General features: G+C 34.7%; 1 protein-coding gene across 6 annotated transcripts in view; it reads right to left on the reverse strand.

The window, feature by feature from the left end:
• The window catches only part of MTMR8 (myotubularin related protein 8), a 129,549-nt gene that overhangs the window by 37,748 nt on the left and 78,047 nt on the right, over window positions 1-13,754 (reverse strand). The window lies entirely within an intron of this gene.

The raw sequence follows: 13,754 nt of genomic DNA on the forward strand, positions 1-13,754 counted from the left end.
TTTAAAGTGATGAAAGGTCAAAATCTACAACCAAGAATTATCTAACTAGGAAAGTTCTCATCCAGAATTGATGGAGAGATAAAAAGCTTTATAGACAAGCAAAAGTGAAAAAAGTTCAGCTTTACAAGAAATGGTAAAGAAACTTCTCTACAAGGAAAAGAAAAGGCTACAACTAGAAACATAAAAATTATTAAAGAAAAAAGCTCATCAGAAAGAAGAACATACAGGGTTAACTGATGCAAACTATTTCATTTGGAATGGATAAGCAATGAGATCCTGCTGTATAGCACTGGGAACTATAGCTAGTCCCTTGTGATGGAGTATGATGGAGGATGTGACAAAAAGAATACACACACACACACACACACACACACACACACACACACACATATATATATCTGTATGGCTGGGTCACTTTGCTATACAGCAGAAAATTGACAGAACACTGTAAACCAACTATAATGGAAAAAATAAAAATTCATTAAAAATAAATAAAAACCATAGACAATAAAAAATAAATTTACGTATGTCCTTACTGAAAAAAAAAGAAAGACAAACATTCAGCAAAGGTAGGAAATCATCCATGCACAAAGCTTGTAGGAAGGTTAAAAGATATAAGTAGTAAAATCATCTACATCCACAATAAGCAGTTAAGGAATGCACAAAAAATTAGATGCAAAATATGCTATAATGAAAAAAATAAAAATAATTATAAAATAAAAAAATAAAAATAAACAGTAATTGTGAGAAGAGGAGAAGACAAATCCAGGGTTGTTAAAATGTATTTGAAATTAAGAGGTTAGTAACTTAAAACAATCATGTATATAGATAGATTGCTATATAGGAAACACAAACCTAAAATCTGTAAAAAATCTACACAAAAATAGAGAAAGGAATCTAAATGCAACACTAAAGACAGTTACCAAATAAGAAGAGAACAAAAGACAAAGAAGGGACACAAAAGACTTACAAAAGTAATGCCAAAAAGATTAACAAAATGGCAATGAGAACATATATATCAATAATTACTTTAAATAGACACTAAAAGCTCAATTTAAAAGACACAGATTAGCTGAATGAATACAAATACAAGATGTGTATATATGCTACCTACAAAAAGACTCACACTTCAGATCTAAAGAAAAAACATAAACTGAAAGTGAGGGGATGGATAAAGGTATTCTGTACAAATTGAAATCAAAAGAATGCAAGAGTGGTAATAAATGTATCAGACAAAACAGACTTTAAAATAAAAACTATTATAAGAGACAAAGAAGGCCATTACATAATGATCAAGGGGTCAAAGAAATATAATAATTATAAATATATATGTACTCAACATAGGAGCACCTAAATACATAAGGGAAATATTAACAGACAAACAGGGAGAAATTAACCACATCACAATAATTGTAAGGAATTTGAAAACCCCACCACGACCCAACTTCCATCAATGGACATGTCATTCAGACAGATAATCAATTAGGAAACACTGACTTTAAGTGACAGACTATACCAAATGGACTTAACACCATGCAAAAGCAGCACCATGCACATTTTTTCAAGGTCACATGGAACATTTTCAAGGATAGAACACATACTATGCCACAAAACAAGCACTGGTAAATATTAAAATTTGAAACCATCTTTTTGAACGACAAAGCTATGAGACTAGAAATCAACTACCAAAACAAAACAAAACAAAACAAAAATAAAGACAAACAAACAAAACAACCCTGCTGGGGGTTCTCCTTTTAGTGCCATGGAAATGAATCTGACTAGTATCCATGAGGGTGCAAGTTCAATCCCTGGCCTCACTCGGTGGGTTAGGATCTAGTGTTTCTGTGAGCTGTGGTGTAGGTTGCAAATGTGGCTTGGATCCCTCATTGCCATGGCTGTGGTATAGGCCCACAGCTGTAGCTCTGATTCAACCCCTAGCCTGGGAAGTTCCATATGCTGCAGGTGCAGCCCTAAAAAGAAAAAGGAAACCTGAAAAACACACACAAAAATATGGAAGCTAAACATATGCTACCAAATTACCAAAGGGTCACTGAAGAAATCATACAGGAAATGAAAAAAAGTACCAGGAAACAAATAAAATAAAAAACACAATGATCCAAAAAAGTTCCTGTTGTAGCTGAGTAGGTTAAGGACCCGACATTGTTTCATGAGGATGTGGGTTTGATACTTGGTCTCATTCAGTGGGTTAATGATCTGGCACTGCTGCAAGCTGTGCTCTAGGTCACAGATATGGCTTGGATCTGGTGTTGTCATGGCTGTGATCTGTGCCACAACTACAACTCTTGATACAGTTCCCTTGCCTGGGAACTTCCATATGCTGCAGGTGTGGCCATAAAAATAAAAGAATGACTAAATAAATAAGTAAATACATAAATAAACAAACAGAAAAATGAGATGCAGCAAAAGCAGTTATAAGAAGGACATTTAAAAGCAATACAAGCTTAACTCAGGAAATAAGAAAAATCTCAAATAAACTCACACCTAAAATAACTAGAAGAAGAAGAACAAAATAAAGTTAATAGAAGGAAAGAAAGCATAATTATCATGGTGGAAATAAATGAAATAGACACTAAGAAAAAATTTAAATGATCAATGCAAATAAGAGCTGGTTCTTGGAGAAGATAAACAAAACTTAAAAACCCTTAGCCAGGCTCATCAAGAAAAAAATAATAGAGGGCCCAAATAAAGAAAATAAGAGATCAAAAATAAGAATTCACAATTGACACCAGTGAAATACAAAGGCAAGTGATTATCATGAGCAATTATACACTAATAAAATGGACAACTTAGAAACAAAGGGCAAATTCCAAGAAATGTACAGTCTCCCAAGACTGAACCAGCAAGAAATAGAAAATAAAAGCAGACCCATTACTAGTAATAAAATTTAATCAATAATAAAAATACTCAATAAACAAAACTGAAGAACCATGTGGCTTAACAGATGAATTCTACCAAACATTTAGAGAAGAATTAACATATCTCCTTAAATTATTACAAAAAATTGTAGAGGAAGGAATGCTTCTGAATTCATTATACAGGGCCAGCATCACACTGATACCAAAACCAGACAAAGATATCACAAAAAAGGTAAGTACAGGCCAGTATCACTGATGAAAATACATGTAAAAATTCTCAACAAAATATTAGCAAACTGTGTCCACCAATATATCAAAAGGATCATAAGCCATGATCAAGTGAGATTCATTTCAGGTATGCAAAGATTTTTTCAAAATTTAGTCAATCACTGTGATATATCACATTAACAAAATGAAGAATAAAAAAAGCATTTGATCAGTTCAACAGATAAAGAAAAAGCTTTGGGGGAGAATCAACTTCCATTCATGATAAAAACTTTCATCAAAGTTTATATAAAGGGAACACACCTTAATATAATAAAGGAAATATATGGCAAGGGCACTAGCAATCATACTCAATGGTCAAAAGCTGAAAGCATTACTTCTAAGATTAGGAATAAGTCAGGGACGCCACTTCCAATACTTTTATTCCCCACAGGAATTCCAAGCCACAGCAAATAAACAAGAAAAAGAAAAAAGAATCAAAATTGGAAAGGAAGAAGTAAAACTTGCACTGTTTGCAAATGACATCATGCTATATATAAAAACTCTAAAGACGCCAACAGAAAAAAACTTACTATAGCCTATCAATGAATTTTATAAAGTTGTATGATACAAAATTAATATAAAGAAATCTATTACATTTCTATACCTTAACAACAAAGTATCAGAAAAAGAAATTAAGGAAACAATCTCATTTATAATTGCATCAGAAAGAATAAAATACCTAGGAATAAATCTACCTAAGGAGGTAAAATATCTATACCTAGAAAAAAATTACCTGGAAAAAAATAAGACACTGATGAAAGAAACTGAAGATGACACAAACAGAAAGATGTACTGTTCTTCATGGATTGGGAGAATTATATTTCTGAAATGACCCAAGGCAATCTACAAATTCTACAAATTCAACACAATCTCTGTCAAAATACAAAGGGCAAATAATTTAAAAAATTCTATGGACAAATAATTTTAAAAATTCTATGAAAAAATAAAAGATCTTGAATAGCCAGAACAATCTTGAGAAAGAACAGAGCTGGAGAAATCATTCTCCCTGACTTCAGACTTTACTGTGGTGCTACAGTAATCAATACAGTACAGTACTGTCACAAACATAAATAGATCAATAGAACAGAATAGATATTCGTAATAAACCTACACATCTATGGTCAACTAATATACAGCAATGGAGGCAGGTATATACAATGGAAAAAAAGTATCTTCAGGAACTAGTGCTGGGAATATTGGACAGCTACATGTAAAAGAATGAAATTAGAAGACTCTCTAACACCATAAATAAAAATAAACTCTAAATTGATTAAAGACCTAAATAAACAACTAAAACCCATAAAACTCCTGAAGAAAACATAGGCAGATCATTTTGACACAAATTGTGGCAGGATATTTTGGGAAATAGCCTCTCAAACAAAGAACATAAAAGCAAAATTAACAAATAGGACCTAATAAAACTTAAAAGCTTTTACACAGCAAAGGAAACTATCAACAAAAGGAAAAGACAACCTACTGAATGGGGGAAAACATTTGCAAATGATATGACTGATTATGGTTTAATATCCAAAATATATAAATAGCACATACAACTCAACATTAAAAAACAAACAACCCAATTGAAAAATGGGCAGAGGAACTAAATAGCCATTTTTCCAAAGAGGAAATGCAGGTGGTCAACAGGCACATGAAAAGATGCTCAACGTTGCAAATCATCAGGGAAGTGCAAATCAAAACCAAAATGAGATATCACTTCACACATGTCAGAAGAGTCAAAAGATGTAAATACATCAGAATTCAAAAAGAACACAAATAACAAATGTTGGCAAGGATGTCGAGAAAGAGGAACCCTTGTAAGCTGTTGGTGGGAATGTAAATTCAAACAGCTACTATATAAATGGTATGGATAGTTCTCAAAAATCTAAAAATAGAACTACTATATGACGTTGTATAACTACTATATGACCTTCACGTTGAGTAAAGTGACAAACAGACTCAGAAAACAACTCTGTATTAAAATAGGATGTTAGTAACTAACTCATAAAAGAATAATTGGAGATAACACAGATACAAAAGGGAAGGAGGAAAAGGATAGAATAGTATAGAAAAATGAAGATAAGATATTATCAGAAGAAAAAGGATACTTTACTTAAGAGATACTTTACATAAACCTTATGGTAATCACAAAACACAAATCTAGAGCAGAGCACAAAACATAAAAGAGGGAACTGAGAAAAACATCATAGAAAGCCATCAAACTAAAATGGCAGACAGAAGCATAAGGAAAAATAAACAATGGAGATATACATCAACCATAAAAAAAATCATATGGTGGTATTAAGCCTTCAATAGCAATAATCGCCCTAAATATAAACTGACTGAATTCAGCAATCAAATGTACAAAGTGGGAGTTCCTGTGGTGGTGCCGTGGCTTAAGGATTTGACTGCAGTGGTTCAGGTCACTGCAGAGGTACAGGTTTGATCTCTGCCCCAAGGCAATGGGTTAAAAGATCCAGCATTGCTGCAGCTGAGACCTATGTCAAAGCTGTGGCTCGGATTCAATCCCTGGCCTGGGAACTTCTATATGCCATGGGTACAGCTATAAAAAAAGAGAGGGATATAGAGTGGCTAGATGAACAAAAAACAAAAAACAAACAAACAAACAAAAAAACAAGACACACCTATACACTGCCTCCAGGAGACTCGTCTCGTCTCTAAAGAAAAACACAAGCTCAAAGTTAAGCAAAAAGCATCAGCCTCCAAAAAGTGTCACCCTCCCCAAAAAAAGCGAGTGTACTTATGCCATATCAGACAAATAGACTTAGTGCCAAAAAATGTAACAAGAGACAAAGATGGACAGTACATAATGACAAAGGGTACAATTCATCAAGAAGACATAACAATTATTAACATTTATGTACCATGTTAAGGAGCATCAAAATACATAAAGCAATTATTAACAGACCTAAAGGGGTACACAGAAGGCAACGCAATAATTGTAGGGGACTTTACCACTCCACTTACATCATCCGGGCAGAAAGTTTTCAAAGAAACAGCAGCCTTAAAGGAAACATTAGACCAGGTTGATCTGATATATTTGTACAGAACATTGCTTCTAAATGCAACAGAATAAAGATTCTTCTCAAGTTCACATGGAACATTCTCAACAATGTCATATGCTGGGACACAAAACAAGTTTCAATAAATTTCAGAAGCCTAAAATCATATCAAGCCTTTTTTCTGATCACAGTAGCATATAGAATCAGAAATCAACTATAAGATTTAATAAGCTGGAAAAAAATCACAAATATGTGGAAAGTAAGAAACATATTACTAAACAAATATTGGGTCAATGAAGAAATTACAGAAGAAATAAAAAATACCTGAAGACAAATGACAATGAAAATATGACATACCAATATCTATGGAAGCAGCAAAAGTGGTAGTAAGAGGGAAGTCTATAGCAATACAGGCCTACCTCAAGTTACAAGAAAAATCTCAAAACAACAACCTAACCTTAAACCTAAAAGAACTAGAAAATGAACAATAAATAAAGCCCAAAGTCAGTAGAAGGAAGGAATTAATAAGGATCAGAGCAGAAATAAAAGAAATAGAGATTAAACAGACAATAGAAAACATCAAAAAACTAGGAGCTTGTTCTTTGAAAAGATAAAATTGACCAACTTTTAGCTTAATTCACAAAGAAAAAAGAGAGAAGGCATAGCTAAATAAAATTAAAAACAAAAGAGAAGTAATTACAATGGATATCACAGAAATACAAAAGATTATAAGTGAATACTGTGAATAGTTAGACAGCAAAAAATTAGACACCTTAAAAAATGGATAAATGTTTAGAATCATACAACCTTCCGGGACTGAATAATGAAGAAATAGAAAACCTGAAAAGACAGATCACTAGTAAGGAGATTGAAACAGTAATCAAAAACCTCCTCAGGAAACAAAACCAAGGGAGTTCCTGCTGTGGCATGGTAGGTTAAGAATCCAACTGCAGTGGCTTGGGTCACTGTGGAGGTGCAGGTATGATCCCCAGCCCAGTGCAGTGGGTCAAAGGATCTGGTGTTGCTGCAAGTGTGGCAGAGGTCACAACTTCAGGCTCAAATTCAATCCCTGGCCCAGCAACTTCCAAATGCCAAGGGCATGGCCATAAAAAAAATAAAAAACCAAATGGCTTCATAGGTGAATTCTACCAAACATTTAAAGAAGATTTAATGCCTACCCTTCTCAAACTCTTCCAAAGACTGAACAGGAGGGAACATTTCCCAATTCATTTTATGAACTCTATACTACCTGATATGAAAACCAGACAAGGGCAACTGAAAAAGAGTATAGGTCAGTATCTCTAATGACCATAGATGCAAAAATTGTTAAAATATTAACAAGGCATATACAAAAATACATTAAAATGAGTCAACTTGATCAAGTGGGGTTTATTCCAGGGATGCAAGTATGGTTTAGCATTCAAAAATCAATCAATATTATATGCCACATCAGCAAGATGAAGGATAAAATCATATGATCATTTCAAGAGATGCAGAGAAAGCATTTGACATGGTTCGATACCAATTTATGATAAAAACTCTCAATAAAATGGTATAGAATGAATGTACCTCAACATAATAAAAGCCATGTATGACAAACTCACAGCTAATATCATACTCAGCAATGAAAACTGAAAGCTATACCTTTAAGATCAGGAACAAGAGAAGGATGCCCACTCTTGCCACCCTTATTCAACATAGGTCAGAGCATTTACAAAAGGAAAATAAAAAAAACACTGTGTGTGATGTGATTTTATCTATAGAATACCTAGGAATAAATTTAACAAGGGATTTTGATAGGAATTGTACTGGTATCATTTTTCATAGAAATAGAACATCCTAAAATTTATGTAGATCCTTAAAATACCTTGAATAGCAAAAAAAGAGAAAATCTTGAGTAAAAAGAACAAACTGGAGGTATCACCCTCCCAGATTTCAGAGTATATCACAAAGATATAATATCAAGAGTATAGTATTGGCAGAATAAAAGAAACAGACAGGGTCAGTGCAACAGAATTGAGTTCACAGAACTAAACCCATACATATACAGACAATTAATTTATCACAAAGGAGCAAAGAACACACAATGGACAAAGGATAGTCTCTTCATTAAATGGTGTTAGGGAAATTAGATAATCTATATGCAAAAAAAAGAAAGAAAAACTAGACCCACTATCTCATACCATACACAAAAATCAACTCAAAATGGATTAAATACTTGAATATAAGAACTGAAACCCATAAGACCTCTAGAAGAAAACAGGCAGTACATCTTTTGACACTGGTCTTGGTAATATCTTTCTGGATATTTCCCCCAAGGCAAGGGAAACAAAAGAAAAAATAAATAAATGGGAATATATCAAACTAAAAGCCTTCTGTACACTATAAAGGAAATCATCAGCAAAATGAAAGGACAAGCTACCAAATGAGAGAAGTCATTTGCAAATCATGTATGTGATCTGATAAGGGGCCAAAATATATAAAGAACTCATACAACTCAACCACAAAACAGACAACCTAATTTTAAAAAAAAGGGAAAAGGATCTGAATAGATATTCCAAAGAAGATATAGAGGTGGCCTATGGGCACATGAAAAGATGTTCAACATCACTAATTATTAGGGAAATGCAAATCAAAACCACTATATATCAACTCGTGCCCATTAGAACGGCTAGTACATTTTGGCAAGAAATAACAAGTGGTGGAAAGGAAGTAGAGAAAAGGGAACCCTTGTGCAATGTAAATTGATGCAGCCGGTATGGAGGACAGCATGGAGATTCTTCAAAAAATTAAGAACAGAAATATCATACTGTCCAGCTATTCTACTTCTGGATAATCATCCAAAAAATATGAAAATAATAATTTGAAAAGATACATGCCCCCTATGTTTATTGCAGCATTATTTATAATAGCCTAGGTATGGAAACAATCTAAGTGCTCACTGACAGATGAATGAATAAAGATGTCATACACACATACACACATAAACAATACACAATGGAATACCACTCAGCCATAAAAAGATACAATCTTTCCAATAGCAACAACATGGATGGATCTTACCTATTTATGCCAAGTGAAAAAAGTCAGCTCGAGAAAGACAAATACTGTGTGATTTCACTCCTATGTGGAATAAAAAGAACAATAAACAAACAAAACAAGACAAACACATAGACATAGAGAACAAAAAGTGGGAAAGGGGAAGCACATATACAACCCATTACATCAGGCTCCAACGTACCTCAGCACAGCACTGGTCAAAACCCTAAATTGCTGATGAAAAGGGTCAGGTAAAAAGGGTGGGCCTTTTTCCTGAAGGAAGTAAGAAAAGGGAGATGGCTGGGAAATCAGGCTCTGCCTGCGAAGAGAGAGAGAAGCAGGTACCCCCACCCCACGAGAAGGTTAGGCTCAAGAAAAAACATCTGGAGCCAATCTGGTATCACCTATTAATGAATTAAATGCCCACATTCCCTTCAATCCACACACCCTCCTTCTTAGAATCTATCCCACAGACTTGTAAGGAATAAAGTGATTTAACTGACTGCCTCCTGGAGTCTGCATGGGAGAAAGGATGTCCAGGATGCCTCACCTGGATGAAGATGACACTGGGGGAGGTGAGGGAAGCTGTGTCTTGAACTCCCCAATTCACCACTTCTTATATTTAATTATTAACTATAACTTTCAAATCATTTCTGTATATATTTTAGAATTGTCTTTAAATGCATTTAAGTGACATATCCAAGCTTTGTAAATAAATTCTTTTTTATATGAAATTCAAATTAAAAAATACTTTGGGATGGGTATAAACAAAAACACAATATAGAAAGTACTGCTAAGAGGGAAATTTATAGCTGTAAATGCAGTCATTAAAAAAGAAGACTGGAGCTCAACTTCTCTCCTAAAAACAACAAAATTCACAACTAAAAGCTGAGCAATCCCCACCCAAATGGACTGGAAACCTTAAAAAAGATACCCTACCCCAGAAGAACAAGAGGAGGCCACATCAAGAGGTAGGAGGGGTGATTTCACGATATAAACAACCACATACCTCCCGGGTGGGAAGCTCCACAGACTGAAAACTAACTGGTTCACAGAGAGAGACTCACCTACAGGAGTGAGAGTTCTGGGCCCCACATCAAACCCTCACATGTGGGGATCTGGCACTGGGAGAAAGAGCCCCTGGAGCATCTGGCATTGAAGGCCAGTGGGGCTTGTGTGCAGGAGCTCAACAGGAACAGGGGAAACAGAGACCCCATTCTTAAAAGGCACACACAGACTTTCACGTGCACTGGATCCCAGGGCAAAGCAAAGTCTCCATAGGAATCTGGGTCAAGCCTGACTGCAGTTCTTGGAGGACATCCTGGGAAAACAGGGGTGAATGTGGTTTGTTGTGAGGGAGGGACATTGAAGGCAAAACTCAGGAATATTCAGCAGCTGCCTTTCTATGGAGGTGGCCATTTTGGGAAAATCTGGCCCCACCTGTTAGTCAGTGCTGAGAAGCCCCAGGGCAAACAATAATCCAGGTGGGATCACAGCCCTGCCCCTCAGTAAACAGGCTGCCTAAAGACCCCTCAGGCACACAGATGCCTCTAATCCCATCCAGAGACTAAGCACCACCCACCAGAGGGATTAGAATCAGCTCCACCTACCAGGGGGCAGGCACCAGCCCCTCCCATCAGGAAGCTTACAGCAAGCCTCAAGGGGGGAAGACACCAGAAGTAAGAAAGGCTACAGCTCTGTTATCTGTAAGAAGGTCACCACACCAAAAACCTATAAAAATGAAAAGACAGAGAACTATAACTCAGATGAGGGAGAAAGGAAAAACCCCAGAAAATCAGCTAAGCGATGAGGAGATTCTTAGCCTCCAGGAAAAAGACTTTAGATTGTTGATGCTGAAGATGATGCAAGACTTTGGGAATAAACGGGAGGCAAAGGTGGGTAACTTACAGGAAACACTGAGCAAAGAGATACAAGATATAAAACTTAAACAAGAAGTGATGCAAAATACAATAACTGAAATGAAAAATACACTAGAAGTAACTAACAGCAGAATACAGGAGGCAGAATAACGAATAACTGAGGTGGAGGATAGATTAGTGGAAATTATGGATGCAGAACAGAAAAGAGAAAAAAGACTGAAAACAAATGAAGAGAGTCTCAGAGATCTCTGGGACAATGTGAAACGCACCAACATCCGTATTATAGGGGTGCCAGAAGGAGAAGAGAGAGAGAAGGGGACAGAAAAAATATTCCAAGAGATAATAGCCAAAAACTTCCCTCACATGGGAAAAGAACCACTCACTCAAATCCAGGAGGCACAACGAGTACCATATAAAATAAACCCAAGGAGGAATACACCGAGACACATATTAATCAAACTGACCAAAATTAAAGACAAAGAGAAAATCTTGAAAGCAGCTAGAGAAAAGAAGCAAGTAACATACAAGGGAATCCCCATAAGGTTATCAGCAGATTTTTCAGCAGAAACTCTGCAGGCCAGAAGGGAGTGGCACGATATATTTAATGCGATGAAAGGAAAAAACCTCCAGCCAAGATTATTTTACCCAGCAAGGCTCTCATTCAGGTTTGAAGGAGAAATCAAAACCTTCTCAGATAAGCAAAAGCTGAGAGAATTCAGCAACACTAAACCAGCCTTACAACAAATACTAAAGGAACTTCTATAGGCAGAAAAGAAAAGACAGCAACAGGAAACAAAAATTCCACAAATGACAAGGCTCACCAGTAAAGGTATATATACAGTAAAGATACAAAATCATCATGCACAATTTTACCACCAAAATCAGAAATCATGAGAAGAGGTGGGTACAAATGCAGGACACCAGAGATGCACTTGCAATTAAGAGACCAACAACTTAAAACAATCTTGTATACATATAGACTCTTATATCAAAACTTCAGAATAACTGCAAACCAAAAATCTACAATTGATACACAAACAAGGAATCTCTGGAGAAGAAATATATCTCATAGGAAATAAGTGCATAATCCACCATGAAGGGGGTCATTTGACATCACTCTTGGAATGCTGAAGTCTTACATCTGATTCTGATTTCCTCTCCATCAAAGAATTTATGATAATTATAATTAAATAATGCAACTGTACAATTAAATAATACAGGCCTACAATTGTATTATTAATAACCATTTCTCTCCATGGTACAATGTAAAGTCTATAATGTCTTGTTTATCAGATTACCTAGAGTGGTGTAATGCCTTTATTGAAGAATCAATGAGATGGAACAAATTGTGAGGGCATATTTATACAGTTACACTGTTTTTTAACCAACTTATGCATTTTATATTTTACTTATTTTCAAAGGGTATATTGTTTTTGTAATTCTTACCAGTTAAGTTATTCTTTTTATTGTGCTATATAAAATATTTAATGGTATATAAGGCTTTCTTCTTTATAAATTTCAGTTGCATAATACACAAAATTTTAATATAATGCTAATTTTTAAAGAAAAATTGAAATGTAAGATAATACTAAATAGTAAATGTGAAAGCCACACAAAATGGGATAAAGTATAGAATAAATTTCCTATTTGTCTCAGCATATTTTCCATTCCACTTCTCCAAAGGGAGTCGCTTAATATGTTTCTTAAGATCCATGATATAATAATCTGTGTGAATGTAATTGTGTTTAAATATATGTATTTTATTTTGTAAAAAAAAAAATTAAAGAACAGGCATTCTTCCTAAAACATGCAAACCAATCACTAGATATTATTGAACATGAAAAGAAAATTGTATACAGTGATGAATATATTTGCTTTGGAATTAGTTAACTAGCTAGTTACCTACAATTATAAAAGAGCTATGAACATACAGCTGAAGGGTAAGATTTAAAATGTTCTTTATTTACTGTATGATAGACAGTTTCTTACCACTATGCACTCAGAATTGTCAATTCAAACTGTTTCCAATTTGAATTCTACCAAGTTTTCTTAATTAGTTTCTAACAAGATTTGCTTCATTAATGGAGTTTTTATTATTGTTGTAATTAAAAATAATTATGGAAAAAAAACAAATAAATAAAACTTTTCCATGAAATTGTTAAAAAAAAGAAGAAAGATCTCAAAAAACTTAACTTTACACCTTATATACCAAAGTCAGACCCTGTTGTCACAAGAAAACAATATTATAGATCAATATGTTTTTTCAATATAGATGCAAACATCCTCAATGATCTACTTAGCCAACTGAATGCAGCAGCACGTTAAGAGGATTACACACCATGACCAAGTGGGGTTTACCCTAGGAAAGGGTGGGTAGTTCAACATCTGAAAATCAATCGTTATATACCACATTAATAAAATTAAGGATAAAATAACACATAGTTACCTGAATCTTAACATCATGCAGAAAAAACACCTGACATAATCTAACACCCTTCCATCATAAAAGCATTTAAAAAGCTGGGAATAAAAAGGAATGTCCTAAACATGGTAAAGGTCATTTGTAAAGTAAAACAAAACAAAACTCTTTGACAGACTCAATGGAGAAAGACTGAAAGATTTCCCCCTAAGCTTAGGAAGGGTAGAAGGATGCCTACTTTCACTGGAAGTTT

This window comes from Phacochoerus africanus, chromosome X, assembly GCF_016906955.1.
Source record: "Phacochoerus africanus isolate WHEZ1 chromosome X, ROS_Pafr_v1, whole genome shotgun sequence".
Lineage (NCBI taxonomy): Eukaryota > Metazoa > Chordata > Mammalia > Artiodactyla > Suidae > Phacochoerus > Phacochoerus africanus.